The sequence below is a fragment of the Sphaerodactylus townsendi genome, linkage group LG11 (assembly GCF_021028975.2).
Source record: "Sphaerodactylus townsendi isolate TG3544 linkage group LG11, MPM_Stown_v2.3, whole genome shotgun sequence".
Classification (NCBI taxonomy): domain Eukaryota; kingdom Metazoa; phylum Chordata; class Lepidosauria; order Squamata; family Sphaerodactylidae; genus Sphaerodactylus; species Sphaerodactylus townsendi.
Window position 1 is genome coordinate 14,606,167 of NC_059435.1, and position 20,644 is coordinate 14,626,810.

Consider the following 20,644-nt stretch of genomic DNA (forward strand, 5'->3'; position numbering starts at 1 on the left):
TGCTCTTTGAAGCTGTGTGGAATAGCAAAATCCAGTTGCAAACCGTTGTGAAAGTGATTTGAAAACGCATTATTTTGCATGTGCGGAAGGGGCCAGAGTTTAGTTTTTCCTCAGTTAAAGCAGGCAGCATTTAACATCAGCAACGTTTCAGACCAAAAGCCCCTCAGCTTGTTATGACAAGGAATGTAACCTCCTTCCTCTCTGCATCATGCAGATACTTGCCCAATCAGAATGAGGAGAACAGAGAACAGATGAACAGATAAATAAAAAATCTGGCTCCCTGTTCAGGACTGGGAAACAGGACGGGAAGCTGAACCAGCTGGTGTTCAAGCATCCCTAGATATAGTATGCAATATGCAAATACCTTGGCAAGGTCTGAGAACAAACTTAAGGCATCACAGTTGATAGATTGTTTTTCAAGAGGCAGGAACAATTTATTTGTTAAAAAAAGGAGTTTTGATGGATTTCCAATAATTTTTAATGAAGCTACACAAATACATTTGAATGGCAAAATTGCTTTTGGAAAAACACGTGCCTTTTCTGGTATTTTTTTTCCCACTTGAATATAATGTCTGGGTTTCCGCCTTCTGTGAGCAGCAGCTGCATTCAGTTGTTATTGGATGGAAGGGAATTCTATAAGCGGCAATAAGCGCTGATCATTTTCAGAAGGTAAAATGCCCCCTGGCCACCATATGTCGAGGTCAGTGACTATGCCCTGAAGCTTCTCTCTTCTGAGCCCTGCGCTCTTCTGGGGCCAGTCTTGCACAATGCCAGCCGTGGTGGGACACCTGGGGAGACACATGGAGGAACCCCATCCCAGAAATTCTGCTCACTCGAGTCCAGGGGGCTTGGAGGAGGGCCTTGTTCATAGTCATAAAGAAGAACAAGAAGAAGAATTTGAATTTATATCCCCCCTTTCTCTCCTTCAGGAGACTCAAAGGGGCTTACAATCTCCTTGCCCTTCCCCCCTCACAACAAACACCCTGTGAGGTAGGTGGGGCTGAGAGAGCTCCGAAGAACTGTGACTAGCCCAAGGTCACCCAGATGGCGTGTGTGGGAGTGTACAGGCTAATTTGAATTCCCCAGATAAGCCTCCACAGCTCAGGTGGCAGAGCAGAGAATCAAACCCGGTTCCTCCAGATTAGATACACGAGCTCCTAACCTCCTACGCCACTGCTGCTCCTCCGATTCCGAGGAGCTCCTCCGATTCCGAGGCGGGGGAGCTGGGGCAATAGCCCCTTGTCCACTCCAAACCATGTGGCTCTCATGATTGGGAGGGAGGGGAGATGTTCCTATCCTCAACAATCCTTTTGAGATCCTCATAAAAGGGGCAGGTCACCCTGTTGTTACCCAACATCCTGTTGTGTTGCACAACGCACTCGTATTTTAGCTGCAGTGTCTTGTCTTGGTGCAGCATTCGACAGCAGTCCTGCTATGACCACAACTCCTCATCTCCACAGCCACCTTCTTGAAAACATAAATGTTCCCATGGCTTTTGGTAAGGGCCTGCTGGAGTGCCTGCTTGCCCCAGATCCCGATCAGATCCCTGGTTTCCTTTGCTCAACTCAGGATATTTGGACCATGTAGAAATGACCTAGGATACTCTGGCCCCTTCCGCATACGCAAAATAATGCGTTTTCAAACCACTTTCACAACTGTTTGCAAGTGGATTTTGCTATTCTGCACAGCTTCAAAGAGCACTGAAAGCAGTTTGAAAGTGCATTATTCTGCATGTGCGGAATGAGCCTCTGATTCAGTTAAATACTCCATTATTAAATACCTGAGCCAAATACAATGTTTTCTGGTGGTAAAAGATACCCCCATTTCTCTTCTCCAAGTGGGGAAAAATGTTTTTTGGAGGCTCATTTTTTTGAAATATTGTCATTTTTCATAGTCATTCTTAAAGGGCAATTTAATAAATGATAAGATATGTTTGGTATGCAGAATGGTGCGAACTCTGTACAGCTCTGATAATCATCCAGTGACCTATGTGAATTCTGGAGAGGAGAACCATAAAGACGTCTTTTTCTTCTTCTTAATCTTTGCTTAAAACATCCTTTTGGGATAAAATAGCAAGCCATTGCTCAGGTCCATGGAGATTTATTAGACGTAGACAGAGTCTAATCATTTCCAGGTCTTGAGAGTTGAAGTACTGAGATAAAAGTCAAAAAAACCATGGAGCATCCCATGCGGCAGTAATCCAAATAGCAGACGGGATTTATTATATATTGGTAAAGGTGAAGCACTATCATCTTGAAGGCTATATATTCCAAAGACTGATGTGGTATAGAGAGTTGGGAGCTCAGGAGGATGAGAGATCTTCCTTCATGCATAAAAACAAGCTGGAGGAGATAGGTCGTTTGTGCAGAAAAGGAGAAGGTAATGACCACCTTTAAGAACACTGCTGACAGTCCAAGGGCAAAGATGGAGATTTATAGCTGGCAGAGCAGTGCCGTTCAGGCCAGCTCTCTAGTGCGGTGCTGGATCCACCAATCAGATTGCTAGCCAAATCTGATCCAGTCAAAGAAGGTAATTTGGAGGTTCTAAGGAAAAGCTGAGGCCATTTTTGCAGTTGTGGTCTGCTTTGCATTCACCGTCCATTCCCTTTAGGTGGGATTCTCTGAAGCACATGTTTTCCCTTCTCCCAAATTCACCACACCTCAGATCAGAGAATGTCTGTGGTCTCTGAACCTCTGAAAGTGTGACTTTTCCCTCTCGCTTCTCAGGGAAAGCAAAGGGAGGCAGGATGTGTTTGGCTTTCATTGGGTTTTCTCGCACCTCCCAATCTTCTCCTGTCTATGCAACATCAATTTCACTTGCTCTTCAGGGCAGCAATTCAGAGTGTTTGGAAGAGCTTTCTTTTTAAAATGTTATTTTAACACTGCCCGTTTATTGCTGGGGGACGAGACCAGTGAAATCTACATGAAATGTTCATGATCTAGCAAAAGAACGCTAGCTATCATTGCTAACAAACACCAAAAAAATGCAGCAGAGAGTAACCTTACCAGTTGGAGGCTTCATGGAGAGAATGTGTGGGTAAAGTGGCAGATTGGATTGGCTGGAATATTTTACAGTAGGAGTGCCCTATTTAAACAAAAGAAATGCAGGAAAAACATACTGCATAGCTGTTGGCTGTATGTTGCTGCTCAAAGATCATCACTGCTTAGTGTACATTGTTATTCCTGTATTATTCTTATATCCCCATAATCAGACATGGCCTAAAAATGTTGTATCTAAGGTTCCCAAGAGGTTTCCTATCCAGGCCCACCACATTTAGCTTTGGCAAGTGCCTTCAAACTTTAGGATCAGTTTTTTCATCGATATTCAGGATGGCCAACCAATGTCATGTGGACTAAATCTGATTACACAGTAGCAAAAACTATTTATTTATTGTTACAAAAGTTGTGTGAATGAGACCGATTCCACTTTTTAAACTTAGGTCTTATTCCAGGGGTTTGTATGAAATGCTCCAGATGTGGTCAATGGCAGACCTTGAAAGGTTATGTCGTAGCCATAGGACAGCCCTTTCTGCCACCAAAGTCCAAGAGATTTTTTGAGTCTTTAGCTTGCCCACGAGACACCTATCTCCCCCCCCCACACAAGAAGAAGGAGGAGGAGGGAGGAGGAGGAGTTTGGATTTATACCCCACCTTTCTCTCCTGTTAGGAGACTCAAAGTGGCTTACAAGCATCTTTCCCTTCCTCTCCCCACAACAGACACTTTGTGAGATAGGTGGGGCTGAGGAATTTCCAAAGATCTGTGACTAGCCCAAGGTCACCCAGCAGGAATATAGGAGTGTGGAAACACATCTGGTTCACCAGAGAAGCCTCTGCCACTCAGATGGAGGAGTGGGGAATCAAACCCGGTTCTCCAGATTAGAATCCACCTGCTCTTGACCATGACACCACACTGACTCTCAAAAGTCTAGCACAGCTATTGTGTTATTGATGGAGACTTTTATGATATATTTTGTCTGAAAACAGGAATGTTAAAAATTATTTCAACACCGCTTTGGGGGCTTTGCAATGGCCTTCTTCTATTGTCTTTCTGATTTTTGCAAATTGAACACTACCCTGGGTGTGTACGAGTCAGGTTCAAGATTCTGGTGTGGATGTTAAAAGGCCTGAGCAGTTTAGGACCCTTTTACCTGCAGGACTGCTTTTCCAAATACACCCCCCAGGACAGCACTTCACTCTATGGAGAACAACTTACTGCTGATCCCCAGCCTGAAAGATATCTGGCTGTCCTGAACCAGGGCCAAAGCTTTTGCTAGGTGGAGTGCTCTGTTGAGTGAGATCCGGGCCTTGCTATTCTGCCAGGCCTACAGTTGAGGGCAGCAGTGGCATTCCAACAGAGCTGGCCTCTCTCTGCTTCCTCTCTATTTCCCCTTTTTTATTTTAGAATGGATTAAGCTGCCATTGGTGGATATATTAAGAAATTTTGGTTCCAACTGTTGACTCTTATGATTTTATCTTTTTCTTGAAATGCTGTAAGCCACCCTGAGCCCAACTTATCAATCTAATCATGAATGCATGAATGACGAACGAACGAACGAACGAACGAACCAATGAACGAACGAACGAACGAACGAACGAATGAACGAATGAACGAACGGATAATAAACACATAGGATTAGATTCTGCTAGTGAACAAGGAATGAAGGGATTCCCTTTGGCCTCCCAAAAAGGATATCTTAGGGAAAGTGGGGCTGGCATGTGTAGAAGTTTGGTGGGAGAAGTGCTGTAGAACAGAGAGGGAATGGGCAAGGCTAAGTGGAAAAGAAACGGCTGGACCCAACCCATTTTGTCACACTGTAGTGTCCTGCACTGAGAAGAGTTTTGTTTATGTTGAAGACGATGCCAAGTTACACCTGGCTCTGTGACATGTGACAGAAAACCCACATGTTGTTGTATGATGAAAATCTCCCTGTGTTTGGCATCTGTTTTACTTCTCCTTAGGTGAAAAAGAAAGCGATGGATCTTGTGTGGCATTGTTAGATGGCTGAACCATTCCCCATGTATAACAGGAGGCCATTTTTACATACGTTGCTGTGGCCCAGTCCGGTGAAATGAGAAACATTGAGAAAATAAGAAAATCTCCTCCCTCCCCTCCCTTGCATGCCACCCCTCCCTCCCCCTCTCTCTGCTAGGGTGGGTGGGCCATGTCCAGATGCCGGACCCTCTCCCTCCCCTCCCTTGCATGCCACCCCTCCCTCTCTTCGTTAGGGTGGGTGGGCCATGTGCAGATGCTGGGCCCCCTCCCTCTTCTTTCTTGCATGCCATCCCTCCCTTCCCTCCCACCCAGTCTGGTGAAATCGGAAATAGTGGGCCAGTCTGGTGAAATCAGAAACATTGAGATGGAATCGTAAAGTAGTGAGTATAGCGTGTGTTGCTGTAACGTCCACCAGATGGTGCTGTTTTTTAAAAAACATGGTTTTACCTGTCACAGGTGTGACACCTGTATAACAGTATAATAGTAGGTATATAAAACACACGTGTATTCGAATGCAATGTTGTGTCAACATTTCAAACCAATCGGTGAAGAGCTTTCAGAGATTTAAGATTTTGAACAAACAAACATATATATATATATATATATATATATATATATATATATATATATATATATATATATATATATATATATATATATATATATATATATATATATATATATGCATTAAGAATTAGAAATCCTATTGATGCAAAATAATATCTTCCTATCATTTCACTATGGTTTAGAGCCGGCACAGGTACAACTAGTCTCTTGTGTAGGCCTCTTTTCACTTAACCGCACACCTGCTCTGAATCTGGTTTAAACGCTATCTGGAGATGACATCATCTCTTCTTCTTCTGTTTGGCTTGGATTTTTCTGTTTTCAAGGTCTTCTATTGGGGAATATAAATTGACTCCTCCAGTCCCCTTTTCAAACTTGACATCAGATGGTTTTTGAATTATGTGCCTATTACGTTTCAGGTTAATCCTTCTCTTTGACTGAGAGCACAGAGGTAGAGCAGATAAAAAGCGGAAGGGTAAACAATGAAGAGAATGAAAAGGGGAATGGGTAAAAAACATGTTTGGATAGATTGTTCTTTTTTTACAATTTTTTCAAGGAATTTTTTTAAGGACTCGAAACAGCATGTAGGTACTGTAGAAAAAAGGGTACACATTGTGCCTTAGCTATAGCTGGGTAAGTAACAACGAGCTTATCAGCTTTGGCATGATAATGTATTGCTTCTCGATGCAAATCATCCTATAAATGTCTGGTTGATGAGAATTTATAAAATAGCATCTATGTCTAGACAAACATACTCATGTAGAGCCTGAAGATGTTAATGCATAATTGGACAGATTTATTGAGAAATGGCCAAGGGTCTATATCACAAAATGATGAAGTTAAACATAGGATTAAACATTATATCATTTTGAATATTTAATGATACCCATGGAATACTGTGTATTTTTTTTAAAGAAAAAGGAACAAAGGGTGAAGGAATCCCTATCATTTAAATAAAGTTGTTCTCCATAATACACAGAGGTAGTAGCAGAGGTGGGATCCAGCAGGTTCTCACAGGTTCCCGAGAGTAGGTTACTAATTATTTGTGTGTGCCGAGTGAGGGTTACTAATTGGTGATTTTGCCACGTGATTTTTGCCTTCGTTACGCCCCTCCTCTCAGCAGTAGCGCACAGAACTTGAAGCAGTGTAGCAGGAGGTGCACCAGCGTGCATGGCAGTCTGTGCCTGCGTGCATTCGTTTCCTGCCCAAGGACTGGCGCAGTGGCTGCGTCCTTGCCACAGCCCCGCCCAGGAATGCCCTGCCCCTGGAATCCCCTCCCCCTCCCCCGTTGTGCCCTGCCCAGTCCCATTGGCTCTATGCCACAGTTTGAATCCCACCACCATGGGAACCTGTTGCTAAAATTTTTGGATCCCACCACTGGGTAGAAGTACTTCTGGGATTGACTAAGAAGGAATCTCCTCCTGGCCTTTCCTAAGGGGCCAACTCTGTGTTGGGAAATATGGGGACAGAGTATGGGGAAAGTGGGGTTTGAGAAAGGAAGGGAGCTCTGCAGGATATAATGGTGTCAAGCCCACCCTCCACGGCAGCCATTTTCTCCAGGAGAACTGACTCTATTGCCCAGAGATCAGCTGTAATTCTAGAACTCCAAATTCTGCCTGGAGGCTGGCAACTCTACACAGAATTCCTCAGTTGCTGGATCTTGACCCATGAGATATCAGTTGCAGTTGTTGGCCCCCCCTCTAAACAGAGGGCCGATAAGTTAGGCTGTAGGTCAGACCATTTCTCCCCCCCCCCCTTAGGCTCTCAACTGAGGGCTTCCATCTTTTTCCCCAGCTTTTTTAATGGTGTGCTTCAAGCCTGAGGGGACTTTTTAATGAAAATAATTTCAGGCTGTTGAATATTGTTCGGTGGGGGTTTTCTGCCTTGGCTTGTTTCCATGGCTTTTTTATTATCAGTAACGTTTCTGCTGCAGTTTTTAATGATTATATCGCATTGTTTTACTTTACGAATGGCCATAAGCAGATCTCTGGAGAAGTGGAGCATTCGTCATCCAAATAAATAAATAAAACCCAGGGGAAGGCAAAGGTGAAATCTGTGTGCCCTTCACTGTGGCCTAAATCCGAATCAGAAGTCAGTGCTGCCTAGAGATGTTCCCTTCTTTTTTTAAAATTTTTTATTTCCAACCAAAGATTACTAATATATACATCAATAATCAAGCTGTTACACAACATAAATATATAACAATTTAACAATCCTTACTAAATATAGATTATTATCTAATATTAAAACTTTACATTTTGTTATTAAATACACCAATATTTACCCCCCTCCAAAAATCCTGTTTACTATATCCACTACTATTTGCTATCTATAACAATTCGTAAACCTTCCGTAATACACCAACAAGACAACTATCAGCAGACTAAGACAAGTTCAATGTCCCCCATATTACACTAGATGAGTAGTATCCTCCCCTTTGTTTCCTCCTGTAACATTGGTCATCCAGAAAGTCATTTTTAGCTATTTATCACTTAGAGAACAATTGGTGCCATTCATCCATTTCTTCCTGTATTCATTTTTATACTTAATATAATGTTCAGTACGTAATATAGTGATGTTTGATATCATTTGTTTCCTTAAAGTAGATAAACCAAGGTTCCCATCTTTCTTTGTATTTTTCATAAGTTATTTTCCTTATCCTATGAGCTGCCCGATCCATACTGGAGAAAAATTGGACCTTTTCCTTCCAGTCCCCCAGAGTTGGTATCTTATCAGAGATGTTCCCTTCTGAGGGGGGGATCTAGTGATACCCCAGAATTATAGCTCATCTCCAGACTACAGAGATACCCTGGAGCAAATGGGTGCTTCGAAGGGTGGACTTTATAGCATTTTATCCCACTGAGGTGTCTGTCCTTCGCAGTCTCCATCCCCCACTGTACAGAGTTCCCTAACCTGGAGTTGGCAACTGTAACCCCCCCCCCCAATACCATGCTAGGGGGTAGAGTTGGCAACCTCAAAACTGCTGTTGCTTCCTTTTTTAAGCATTGGAAGGACCCATGTCACATTCGCCTCAGCCCTGAGCCAAAAACCGAAATGCAACAGAACGTATTTGAGCAAGTTGATGTCACAGTCCTGGTTGCCTATGAAAACGAGCATGTGAAAGAGCAGCTCTCTTTTGACCACCGATGCCCAGAACCGAACCAAATATTTACGAAAGCTTATGCACGTTCGGTGTACTTGACAGGTTGCCTGTTCATTGTTTCCACAGCTTGTTTGGAGCTTAGCAAGGAGCATCCGGGTGAACTCGAGCCAGACACGTTAGGGAGCAAAAGAGCTGGACCAACGGTAGGGCGGTTGTTGAGAAGGAAGGTGCCAAACAAATACAGAAAAGCGTGCTTTGCTGATGTAATCCGTTGATCTGGTTATAGAGTGTCGCATCCCAATTGCTAGGGAAAACAAGACAACAGAAATCAAGAGCAGTGTGTGATGGCTCAGGAATAGAGTTATCTGTTTTCAAAATTTTCCTTTTTTTTTTTTCAAAAAAGTGAAGCACTAGGCCAGTGGTGGCGAACCTATGGCACGGGTGCCAGAGGTGGCACTCGGAGCCCTCTTTGTGGGCACGTGCTCACAGAGTTTGTCATGTGGGGGTGGAAAATCACCCTCCCCCCCACACATCTAGGCTGGCCTGGGTCACTGAGCATGATTTGCGCGCATCACGGTGAGCAAGGAGGATTCGGCTAGCGTGCCTGGTGCTTGTGCTCTGGGTGGCTGCTGCCCGGGAGGGGGGGGGGTGCAGGGGAGACAGAGATGCTAGAGAGGCACAGAGCGGTGCGTGTGGGACTTGCAGGAGGCTTGAGCAGGCTGACCCCAGCTCAAGCAAGTGGGGCGGAGGAAGAGGGAGGCAACCAGTTTTTTTCTAAACTAAAACCTCAGCATTCAGGTTAAATTGCCGGGTTGGCACTTTGCGATAAATAAGTGGGGTTTGGGTTGCAATTTGGGCACTCGGTCTCAAAAAGGTTCGCCATCACTGCACTAGGCCCATCCAATTCGCCTTCACTCTCTCTTCCATTTAAAAAAACCCTTTTGCATTAACCCATGTGCTTGCGGGCATTGCAAAAAGAGGCATCTTGTGACAGTTCATGTTTGCGTGTGTGGGGTGGGGTGTGGGAGTTCACCAGGGCACAGCGTTGCCGAGCCAACCGTGAAAAATGCCACACAAAAGAATTGTGTCCTCCAGCTACCTCATGAGCAATACAGGGATGCAAGGCTATGAACACAAAAGTGTTCCTTTAAGGAGGAATGCTTTATCCACAGGTGTTGGCACTGGCTGAACACCTAGTTCGCATGCAGAAATTCTCAGCTTAATCTTCAGTTTTAAAAAGACAGATCGCATGTGGTTAGTTTTATCAGTGCCCGTGTGCACCTAGATAAGGTATGTGGTAAAAAATGCACATGAACTGAAGAGACTGAAAGCTGGGGGAAGGAAGGAATTCCGGAAGGCAGTTTAAAATGCTTCCTAGTTCAATGGGGGACAAGGAAGGGGAAAGGAAACTCTACACAAGGTGAGGTCACAAGGAACCCTTGAAATCAGAAAGTGCTTAGAAATACACACACACACACACACACACACACACACATCTTGAAAAATCCCTGACAGCAGCCTCTGACAAAGTGATGGAAAATCTGTTAAATAAGATCAGTCTAAGTTCTGCTTTTATACCCCCTATATCTGTTCATGGAGTTAAGATGACAATAAAGGTCTTAAATCTGCAGGAAATGGGAAAGCATTCTGTGGAAAAGCATGGTTAGCCAGCCAAAAAAGATGGTTTTTTAAAGCCATCATGATGTGGGAGGAAATTTCCAGTATTCTTTACTTTTCTTATGTTAGCTTCTGGGCTGAGAGGGAGGAGAAGGCTCTACATGATACAATTCTATATAGAGTTAGGAATTTTAATTATTTATTAATTATTTATTGTGCACTACAAGGGCCGGGGCTTTTACAGTCCTGGCCCCTACCTGGTGGAACAGACTCCCGGGTGAGATCAGAGCCTTGCGGGACTTACAGAGTTTCCGCAGGGCCTGCAAAACAGACCTGTTCTGCCAGGATTTCGGCCAGCCAGGATAACATTGAAAAATCTGCGATATAGCATCTGGCCTCCCGTGAGCGCAAGGCAGCGGGTGGGGGAGAATTTTGGCTGTCATCTGAAATCATCTAATTTATGCACTTATGAGTCCTTATTTAGTGGGGATTGCTTGTTTTTAAATTAATTTTAAAAGTTTGGGCACCTCCCTGAGCCCTCAAGGGGAGGGTGGTATACAAATAAAATAAAATAATAATAAAATAAGTAATAAATAACAATATTCCTTCCCCCCCTTTTCTAAGTTGCACTTGAATAATGAGATGTTGGATTTGCAGGGAGAAGTTCCTGGGTTAATTAGACACATTGTAGCTCAGTTAAGGGGAAATAGGAGGAGCCCCACCGGTTTAGAGCTGTGGTGTTTATGTTTTTGGAAGACGAACAATTGTGGAAAACAATGTGCACAAAACCCGTGTAAATGCAGATTAGATCTGAAAGACAACAGACCTTATCGAAACAATAAAACCTCACATTAATTGCAAAAGGTTAATAAACTAACCAGAACATTTAACTGACGGGGCGGCATGATTGAACCCACACAATGACTTCTTCCAAATGCAATTTTCTTCAGCAGTACAATAATTTATGGGATCTCACCTGTGCCCGCGATGTCGGGCGGCTCAGAATTAATGTTCTGCACACGAGCTATGCGGAGGCAAACACAATCTAATTTTTTAATCTATTGGCTACAGTTTTATTAAATTACAGGGGTGAACGCAATTAGTAGAACTCATTATTTTCTTACATTACATTTATTTACAGTGATTGCATCTTTTGGGATGATTAGTCGCAGTGGCAGAAGAAACCCTACAAGTGGCATTAAAGAAAAGGGAATTTCTTTCAACATGTTACAGATGGATACCACAGCAGCAAAGCAGGAGAAAAAGGGGTGGGAGGGAACGTCGCGAACATCTCTACTGGGTACAGATCAAGGATAAGCAAGTACAGATCAAGGATAAACATAATCTGTGCTATACACAAAGTATACACAAAGTTCTTTGGCATCCTGAATTTAAAAGTCAAAGTTTTACTAGACACTTTTTAAAAAAATACTAATCCCACAAAAGTTTTAAAAACTCAATCCTATCCTAATGTCAAAACTCTCCCCAGATTCCTAAGTTTACAGAGCTGCATGCAAAACCAAGTAACTACGCAAATTGTTTGGTGATTCTTGTCTGAGAGAAGATATTCAAGTCTGATTTTATTTGATCTCCCTGGGAACCTATCCAGTAATGGCCCAATAGTTTCTTTTCAAATTTTATTATAAAAGATGCAATTGAAAAACATATGCTTCGCTGATTCTATTTCTCTTTGTGGACAGGTGCATAACCTCCGCTCATAGGGAGTTTTCTTGTCCAAATTGGACTTGGATTGTATGGCTCAGGAGACAGGCAGGCAAAAGATAAGACAAGCATTGGAAATCCAACATCTGTACTTTGGTAAGAACTAGGCAGACAGACGATGGATTAACAAGCTGACTACTGGTCAGAGGGCCAGTGAATAACCAGGAACGTTACTCCGATGCTGCTCTCAAGCTTTCCAAGGGCTGACTAGACCTGCAGTTAGGCGCATATTCTAGACTGAGTGGCTCAAAAATTCCCGGATCAGCTTGCATTCTGTTTGGTGGTAAGGAACAGGGCAATGATTTGTCATTGGGCAGTTCAACTGTTTGTGCAGCTCAAACCTTTTTGACTGTGAGCGGCTTGAATATTTTCTTACCAGATTTCAGAAGCTAAGCAGAGTTGGCCCCAAATGGGATGGGAGGCCACCAAGAAAGTCCAAATTTCAGAAGCTAAGAACCTTGAGAAGCTAAGTGGAGCAGTCCTGGATGGAATGGGGGACCACCTGGGAAGTCCAGGATTTCAGAAGCAAAGAAGCATCAGATCTGAGAAGCTAAGCAGAGTTGGCCCTGGATGGGATTGAAGTTCACCAAGGAAGTCTAGGATTTTGGAAGCTAAGAAGCATCAGATCTCAGAAGCTAAGCAGGGTTGGCCCTGGATGGGATGGAAGTCCACCAAGGAAGTCTAGGATTTTGGAAGCTAAGAAGCATCAGATCTGAGAAGCCAAGCAGGGTCAACCCTGGATGGGATGGGAGACCACCCAGGAAGTCCATGAATGCTACCCAGAGGCAGGCAATGACAAACCACCTCTATTTATTTCTTGCTTGGAAAAACCTTATAGTGTCATCCTAGGTTGGTTGGAACTTGGAAACATTTCCCACCCACCACTTTCTGAGTACTGAAACAATGCAGCACAATTGGGCAGCTCACATTGAATGCACATAAATTCTAACACAGCACAGAGGGAGTCAAAGCACCTCTCTGCTTCCATTTGTTGAAACAGTGGGTGAAACAGCCAGTCAGTAATCTATAAATGAACACTTTAGGGGTTTTTTTGTGGGAGGAAGGGGATATTACGATTTGGTGTTTATCTAAGTCTAGGTTATTGTAGCCATTATTTTGCAAATGCATATTTTCTCATGCCTTTTGAGAGCAGTAGGATTCCCCATTCTGTTCTTTAATTACATGACTCAACCACCCATGACCCTGGGCAGATACAAAAGCAGCCATCAGACAGGAGGAAATGCAATTTCACTGCCAGAGCTACCATGCAACTGTAAATCTGTTCGGCATACTACTCAAGTCAGATGGCAGTAAGGCAAGGAGAAATGAAACCCAGCTCACATGTTCACCAGAAGGGTTATGGTGTCTCCTGCTGCTACCTCTGGGAATGGCATGCTGTTGAATGCCATTCAGCAACTGCATGCTTGTATACCCGCAACTGTTGACTATCAGCTCGGGTCCTCCAGAAAGCTCTGCAGACATAAGTGGTCTCAGTCTATGGAGCGGGCGCTGATCAGCTTCCTCTGCTGTTGCAGCCTGTGATGTCGCCTGAAATACTTATCCTGGGGAGCAGGAGACTCCCAGGAACAGCACGAGGGGGAAATGGCTGAAAATCTCTACCCTTCCATTCATGGAAATTTTTCACCACATCGAACCCGTCTTTAATAAGATCCTCATTAGCCGGCTGTCGTGGCTTTTTCAGACTGTGTGGCCATTTTATGTTAGGTTTTGCTCCTAACCAGAGGTGGGATCCAGCAGGTTCTCACCAGTTCCCGAGAGTGGGTTACTAATTATTTGTGTGTGCCGAGAGGGGGTTACTAATTGGGTCTGCTTTTCTGTTAGAAATTCCATTAGGTTCAAAAATCTAACCTGGTGGAACAGGCTCCTTAAGGAGACCAGGGCCCTGTGGGACCTTCAAAGTTTCTGCAGGGCCTGTAAAACGGACCTGTTCCGCCAGGCTTTTGGCCAGCCAGGATAGCCATGTCATCCAGACCCCCTGTGGATGGGGTTGGGTGGAGGGAACTGTCGCCAATTGATTGTTTTAAATTACAGATGGAACTACTGTTTTATATTTTATTGTATGTTTTAATTATGATGTACACTGCCCTGAGCCTACTGGGGAGGGCGGTCTAAAAATATAATAAATAAATCACTCAATCACTCAATCACTCAATCACTCAATCACTCAATCACTCACTCACTCACTCACTCACTCACTCACTCACTCACTCACTCACTCACTCACTCAATCAATCAATCAATCAATCAATCAATCAATCAATCAATCAATCAATCAATCATAAAGTCCGGTTGTTTCCTATGTGGCTGGTTAGCAAAGGTAGAAAACGGGATAATTCTCCCTGTTGGGCTGTTTTTAAAACATGTTTTAGAAATATGGTAAAGTTCCTTGTTTGAGGAAAGTATCCTTCTTTTGATTTCTAGAAACAAAATTTAGTATTTGAAAGTATTAAGTATTTGACAGGCCGTCAATTAGAGGAGAAGTAGTTGTTTCTGTTGGCAGGAGACGATTGGACTTGCTATAATGAGTTTAAATTATGGACAGAAAGATACCAGCTGGAAATTAGGAACTTTTTCTTTTACAGTAAGAGTTTTTTACAGTAACAAATTATTAATGCCCTGCCCCCGGAATGCCCGGCCACGCCCCCGGAATGCCCCGCCCAGCCCCATTGGCGCTACGCCACTGTTTAAATCCCACCACCATGGGAACCTGTTACTAAAATTTTTGGATCCCACCACTGCTCCTAACATTTTGCCTGCATCTATGGTTGGCATCTTCAGAGGCATTGTCATGGTTCTCTGGGCACATTGAACTGCCTCCTGCCCCAAACTCTATGTGGAACTCGGGGACAGGTACGCAGTTCAAAGCTGGACCCAGGTGGGTCCAGTGCAGCTGACAGAGGGAGGGGAAGATTTTTTTTAAAGGCAGTGGGCTGAAGTAGCCCCAAAATTGCAAACTTTTTTTGCATTTTTCAGGATCCGCATATTTAGTTCCCTTTTATTGCCACCCTCTTTTTTTTCAGGAGCAAAACCCCCATTAAGGAGCAAAATACCAACGAGATCTTTTGGGGGAGGTTTCTTAGCAAACTATCTGAATTCCCACCTGTCAAAAGACCAGGAGCGAGGGGTGCATGCAACAACATCTTCACATCACCCATATTTGTAAGGAAGATCTCTGAGGAAGACTCAGCAGAAGAAAGCAATGCAAACCATCTCTAGAGAGCAGCAGTGGCATAGTGGTGAAGAGCAGGTGAACTCTAATCCGGGGAACCGGGTTTGATTACCTGCTCTGCTGCTTGACCTGTAGAGGCTTCTCTGGGGAACTAGATTAGCCCGTGCACTCCAACTCATGCCAGCTGGGTGACCTTGGGTTAAGTCACAGTTCTTCCGAGCTCTCTCAGCCCCACCTACCTCATAGGGTGTTTGTTTGGGGGGGGGGAGGAGATTGTAAGCACCTTTGAAAAAGGGGGGGATAAAAATCCAAACTCCTCTTCTTCTGTTTCTCACTTCCCTGGAGGGCCCTGTGCTGGGGTCTCCGTAAGTATGCATCACTGTCATACACTGCTTGCACAGTTGAGTAACCTGTAATTGTGAAGATAATATAATAATCTATTGTCGAAGGCTTTCACGACTGGAATCACTGGGGTGCTGTGTGGTTTCTGGGCTGTATGGCCGTGTTCCAGCATCAGTGGCGTAGGAGGTTAAGAGCTCGTGTATCTAATCTGGAGGAACCAGGTTTGATTCCCAGCTCTGCCGTCTGAGCTGTGAAGGCTTATCTGGGGAATTCAGATTAGCCTGTGCACTCCCACACACACCAGCTGGGTGACCTTGGGCTAGTCACAGCTTCTCAGAGCTCTCTCAGCCCCACCCACCTCCCAGGGTGTTTGTTGTGAGGGGGGAAGGGCAAGGAGATTGTCAGCCCCTTTGAGTCTCCTACAGGAGAAAAAGGGGGGATATAAATCCAAACTCCTCCTCCTCCTCCTCCTCCTCCTCCTCCCCCCCCCCCTCCCCCTCCCCTTCCTCCTCCTCCTCCTCCTCTTCTTCTTCTTCTTCTTCTTCTTCTTCTTCTTCTTCTTCTTCTTCTTCTTCTTCTTCTTCTTCTTCTTCTTCTTCTTCTTCTTCTTCTTCTTCTTCTTCATTCTCTGCTGACGTTTCGCCTGCATCTGTGGCTGGCATCTTCAGAGGATCTGAATATAATAATCCATGGCCTGCTTGAGACCTGTCCCTTCAACAACAGCAGTCTGATTTTTTTGTTGTTCGGAGGAGAAAATCACAGATCACACGGGTGCCCCAAATTTTCATCGAGGACTGTCAACAATCAACTTTTCTTGTTTGAAATGGTTTCAAAGGTGGAGAGAAACCTTCACACTCCATAAAGGGGAGGGAAAAAAACCATCGAAAGAGAAGCACAGCATCAGGCTGCTTCTGATGCGTATGGCTATCAATTTAATCCTTCGCTGTTTAATGTGCAAGCACTCAGCAGAGTTTACATTTGCCAAGTAGGATAATCAACAGTCATAACCCACTGGCACTCCCTCAACAACATGCCTTTATAATTGCTTTGGATCTGATCACCGATGGCCAGCCGTGACTTTGTATAATGTTCACCTGTGGCTTTGTGGGAGTCCTTTGAATTCCTCTTTCATGAAAGCAAGCGCTGAGAGGAATTCTCGCAATGCTACCAGAGTTGTTTTCCCCCCCTCTTTTTTGAGAAATCCCAAATGAGAAATGAAATGTGAGGGCACTTGTGGAGAACAGCTGCGGGGAGACGCCATCTTTTGGTAGCCTCAGCTGGGAGAAGCGGGACATCAAATAAACAGAGAGGGAATACATTTGGTCGGTAATACTCCTCAGTATGCAAAACTCTTTCAAGAAACGGTTTTCATCTTCAGTTTTATGTTTGGGAAACACTGCATTCCACCTCCTCTGAGAAATATAAGTCCAATTAATGAAATAATTTTCGACTCAGTTCGGATTCCCACAGACATTTTACCTAGGGATTCTTGAACACCAGCTGCTTTGGCTTATGCTCTCTGCTTCTGCCCGCGTAATGGCAAACAGTTGAGCCAATTTTTTCTGATTGATTGGTTCCGAAGTGCTCGCTTGACCCATTGTGTGCTATTGCTCGGACAGGGTTGCATCGGGTTACTTTCTAAAATTTCACGACAGCGCAATTGCTTTTTGCACAGGCATATTTAACGTAGCACAGTTGAGTTGGGCTCCATGCTCCTTTCTTTGCTGCATGACTCTTTGTTCAGCGGCCGATTGTCGGAAGGGACAATTAAATCCGTCACAACTCACATAAATCAGTCATGAATAAAGGCTATGTCTTAATAAAATCCCACCCTTCAGTATTCATCTGTGTAGTCCCAGGGGATGGTAATGGCTGCTGACTGGTTTGACTCAGAAGGATGTTTGAGCGTGCGTAACCGGATGCAGACCTGCTCAGCAATCATTCGGGGCTATTCAGCACGAACCCAACTGACTGAGTGACAGATGCATATCTAGGAAAAATGGAGCCAGGGGCAAAATCTGAGCTTTCCGGGGCTCCTCCTTGACAGCGCCCAGGTCTACTGCCCGATGCTAGTGACGGTGCCCAGGTCTACATCCCAGAGCTGCCCCCAGCACTCAGATCTACTGCCTGGAGCCAGCGAGCGTGGCTCGGGCCCAGCGCCCCCTCATGTGATTAGATGGTGTGTGCCTGGGGACATGTGATACCCCATGTCTCTGTGCGTGGTACGCCCCTACTGAGTGATGCGCTCAAAACCCCTTCAAGCATGTGAAGTTTTGCATCAAAATTTGTAGTATCCTTACTTTTGCCTGGGCAGATATGGTAAACTTGCCTCAAATGCTCTTTTGGCGAAACTCTGTGGGAACTCTAGCCATGCTTTCCAGCAGGAGAGAGGTGACTGGTCATCAAATGTTTGCCCCAGTATACATCATTCAGCTCTCCTCAATTTCGCTGACAACAACCCTGTATGGTAGGTGAGGCTCAGAGTCGCCAGCCGAGAAGCATGTGGTAAGTGGGGTTGAGTGGGAATTTGAAAACACATGTTCTTGGTACCCGTCAAATATTTTAACCGAAGAAGAAGAGTTTGGATTGATGCCCCACTTTTTTCAACCATAAGGCGCCTCAAAGAGGCTTATAAACTCCTTCCCTTCTTCTCCTCACAGCAGACATCCTGTGAAGTAGGTGGAACTGAGAGAGTTTGGACAAAACTGTGACTGGCCCAAGATTAGCTAGCAGGCTTCACATGCAGGAGTTGGGATTCAACCCCAATGCTCCAAATCAGAGTCCACCACTCTTAACCACAACACCATTCTGGCTCACAGATGATGTCAACATGTCCCCTCCTGTCCCAAAACTCCTGCTGGTACCTGGAAACAGCCTAGTATCATTATTTATGTCTGAGAGTTATGTGCATTTTATTTGGAGTTGTTTGGACCTCTTTGGCCCCTATAGTTTTGGATCATGGCTGAGGTAGGTAGAATTCAGATGTTGGCTGTATTCTAATACACTGAATGGTGATTAAAGCCTGTTGAAGTTCAGTTCTTACGTCTACTGGATCGAAAAGGTTCCCACCTCTTTCCATGGCTGTGTGCACAGATTTTGCTACATAAAGAAATTAGGCCAATTTTCTTTTCCCATCTGGTAGACAAAACAGCAAGCTGCTCTTTCATTAACTGGTTGACAGAAAGCATCAGCTGTGAAAAGGAAATAAATATCTAAGAACGCCTTCTGTTGCGGTGATCCAAAGGTGGCGGTGATAGTATCATAGCACAGTGTTATATATATATGGCCTTGGGGGACTTCAAGGAACTGTGTTGTACATTCATGTAGCATGTATTAGTGTAAGTAGTATTATATTATAGCTTGGATCCGGTGGTGTCACAAATATGGATAAGAATCAGCCGTAGCTGAATCAGGGTGGATCTGCTATCTTACTATGGTTGCCAACTCTGAGTGTGAAAATTCCTGGAGATTGGAGATTGAAGGGGGAGGACTTCAATGGGGTATAATGTCATAAGTACACCTTCCAAAGTGGCTACTTTTCGCAGATGAACTGATATCTTTTGCCTGGAGATCACTTGTATTAGCAGGTCATCACCAACCACCACTTGAAGGTTAGCAACTCTTGATCTCCCTGAAGTACAAGAAGGAGAAGAATAGTTTGGATTTATAGCCTGCCTTTCTCTCCTATGAGGAGTCTCAAAGCAGTTTACAAACTCCTTCCCTTCCTCCTTCCTTCCCTTCCTCCCAAACTCCTTCCTCTCCCCACAACAGACTACAGGGATCGCTCCTCTAGAGAAATCAGTTCTTTTGGAGGTGGACTTTATGACATTATACTTGGCTGAGGTGAGGTCTCTCCCTTCCCCAAAATTCTCACTCTCCACAGGCTCTTAGTTTCTACATCTAAGAATTAAAACATAGTCAGTTAGCTGGATCAGACCAGGATTCATGCGTTAGTTCAAAGTTTTCAAGGATTATAGGTGTTTGTTTTTAGGTGTCTTCATTACAGCAGAATGTGATAATGGTCGCTTTCAGCCTTCTGGAAGGCAAGAAGCTCGGAAAGTTACCCTCGGATAAAGCAGAGCTTAAGGCATTTGCAATCTCAGATCAAAGAGGATCACAGATTGGTAGTTTCATAAATTGACTTCTCCTCCATGAGTTCCGTTCAAGCCTTTTAGTGAAACTGCCATCCAGATTAGTGGTTATCCACACCACGTTTGCTAGGGCAGCATATTCTTTAAACAGGCTAATCACACGTTAGTGAAAGAAGTGTTTCACTGTTAGTCTTCTAATTCTTCCCCAGCATTTTCAATCATGCCCCTTGGTGTTCTAGTTATTGTGAGAAAGAGAGAAAAGGCCTTTACTTTTCTCTGTCAACATTTTCTACCCCATGCATAATTTTATAGACTTCAATCATATCCCCCCTCAGATGTCTCCTCTCCAAACTAAAGAGTCCCAAACTAAAAAATCTCTAAGAATTTCTCAACCTGAAGCTGGCAACTGTTCCTGGCAACTGCTGGGCAGGTTGGAGGGACCAAGGGATCCCTCTTGACTCTCTTTACAATATCAATATACTTTACCAATGGGTCCCCTGAGACTCTACTTGAGGGAGTGGACACTCTCCAAAGCACAGGCTCACCAGGCCCACTCTTCTCAAACACCACTCCCAAAATCTCCAGGTATTTTTCAACTGGGAACCAGCAAACCTAGGGAGATCTCTAGGTCCCACCTAGAGGTTGGCAACCCTACAATTTACCCATCCTATCTTTATAATGCAGGATTAATTGGTTGCTTTTTGAGCTGCCTTCTCTGCTTGTCCACCTTCTGTGTACTGAGTTTGATGTGCCCGTAGGAGAGACTTTTCTCAGCCACGGCTCCCAGGCTTTAGAAAGGGAATCTTTGTTCCATTAACCTTGACTGGTCCCTTCTCCATTGGCTTCCAAAATACATTTCTTTTCAGGAGGGGCCCTGAATGGAACTGAGCTCAGCAAATTGCGTTTTAATGCTACACCTGTTGTGTTTCATTGCTGTTTGGAGTTGTTCAAACTATCGACTTTTTAAAAAGTTTTGTTTGACTTGATTCATTTTTCCATGGCAGTTTTTAATTATTTTATGTAC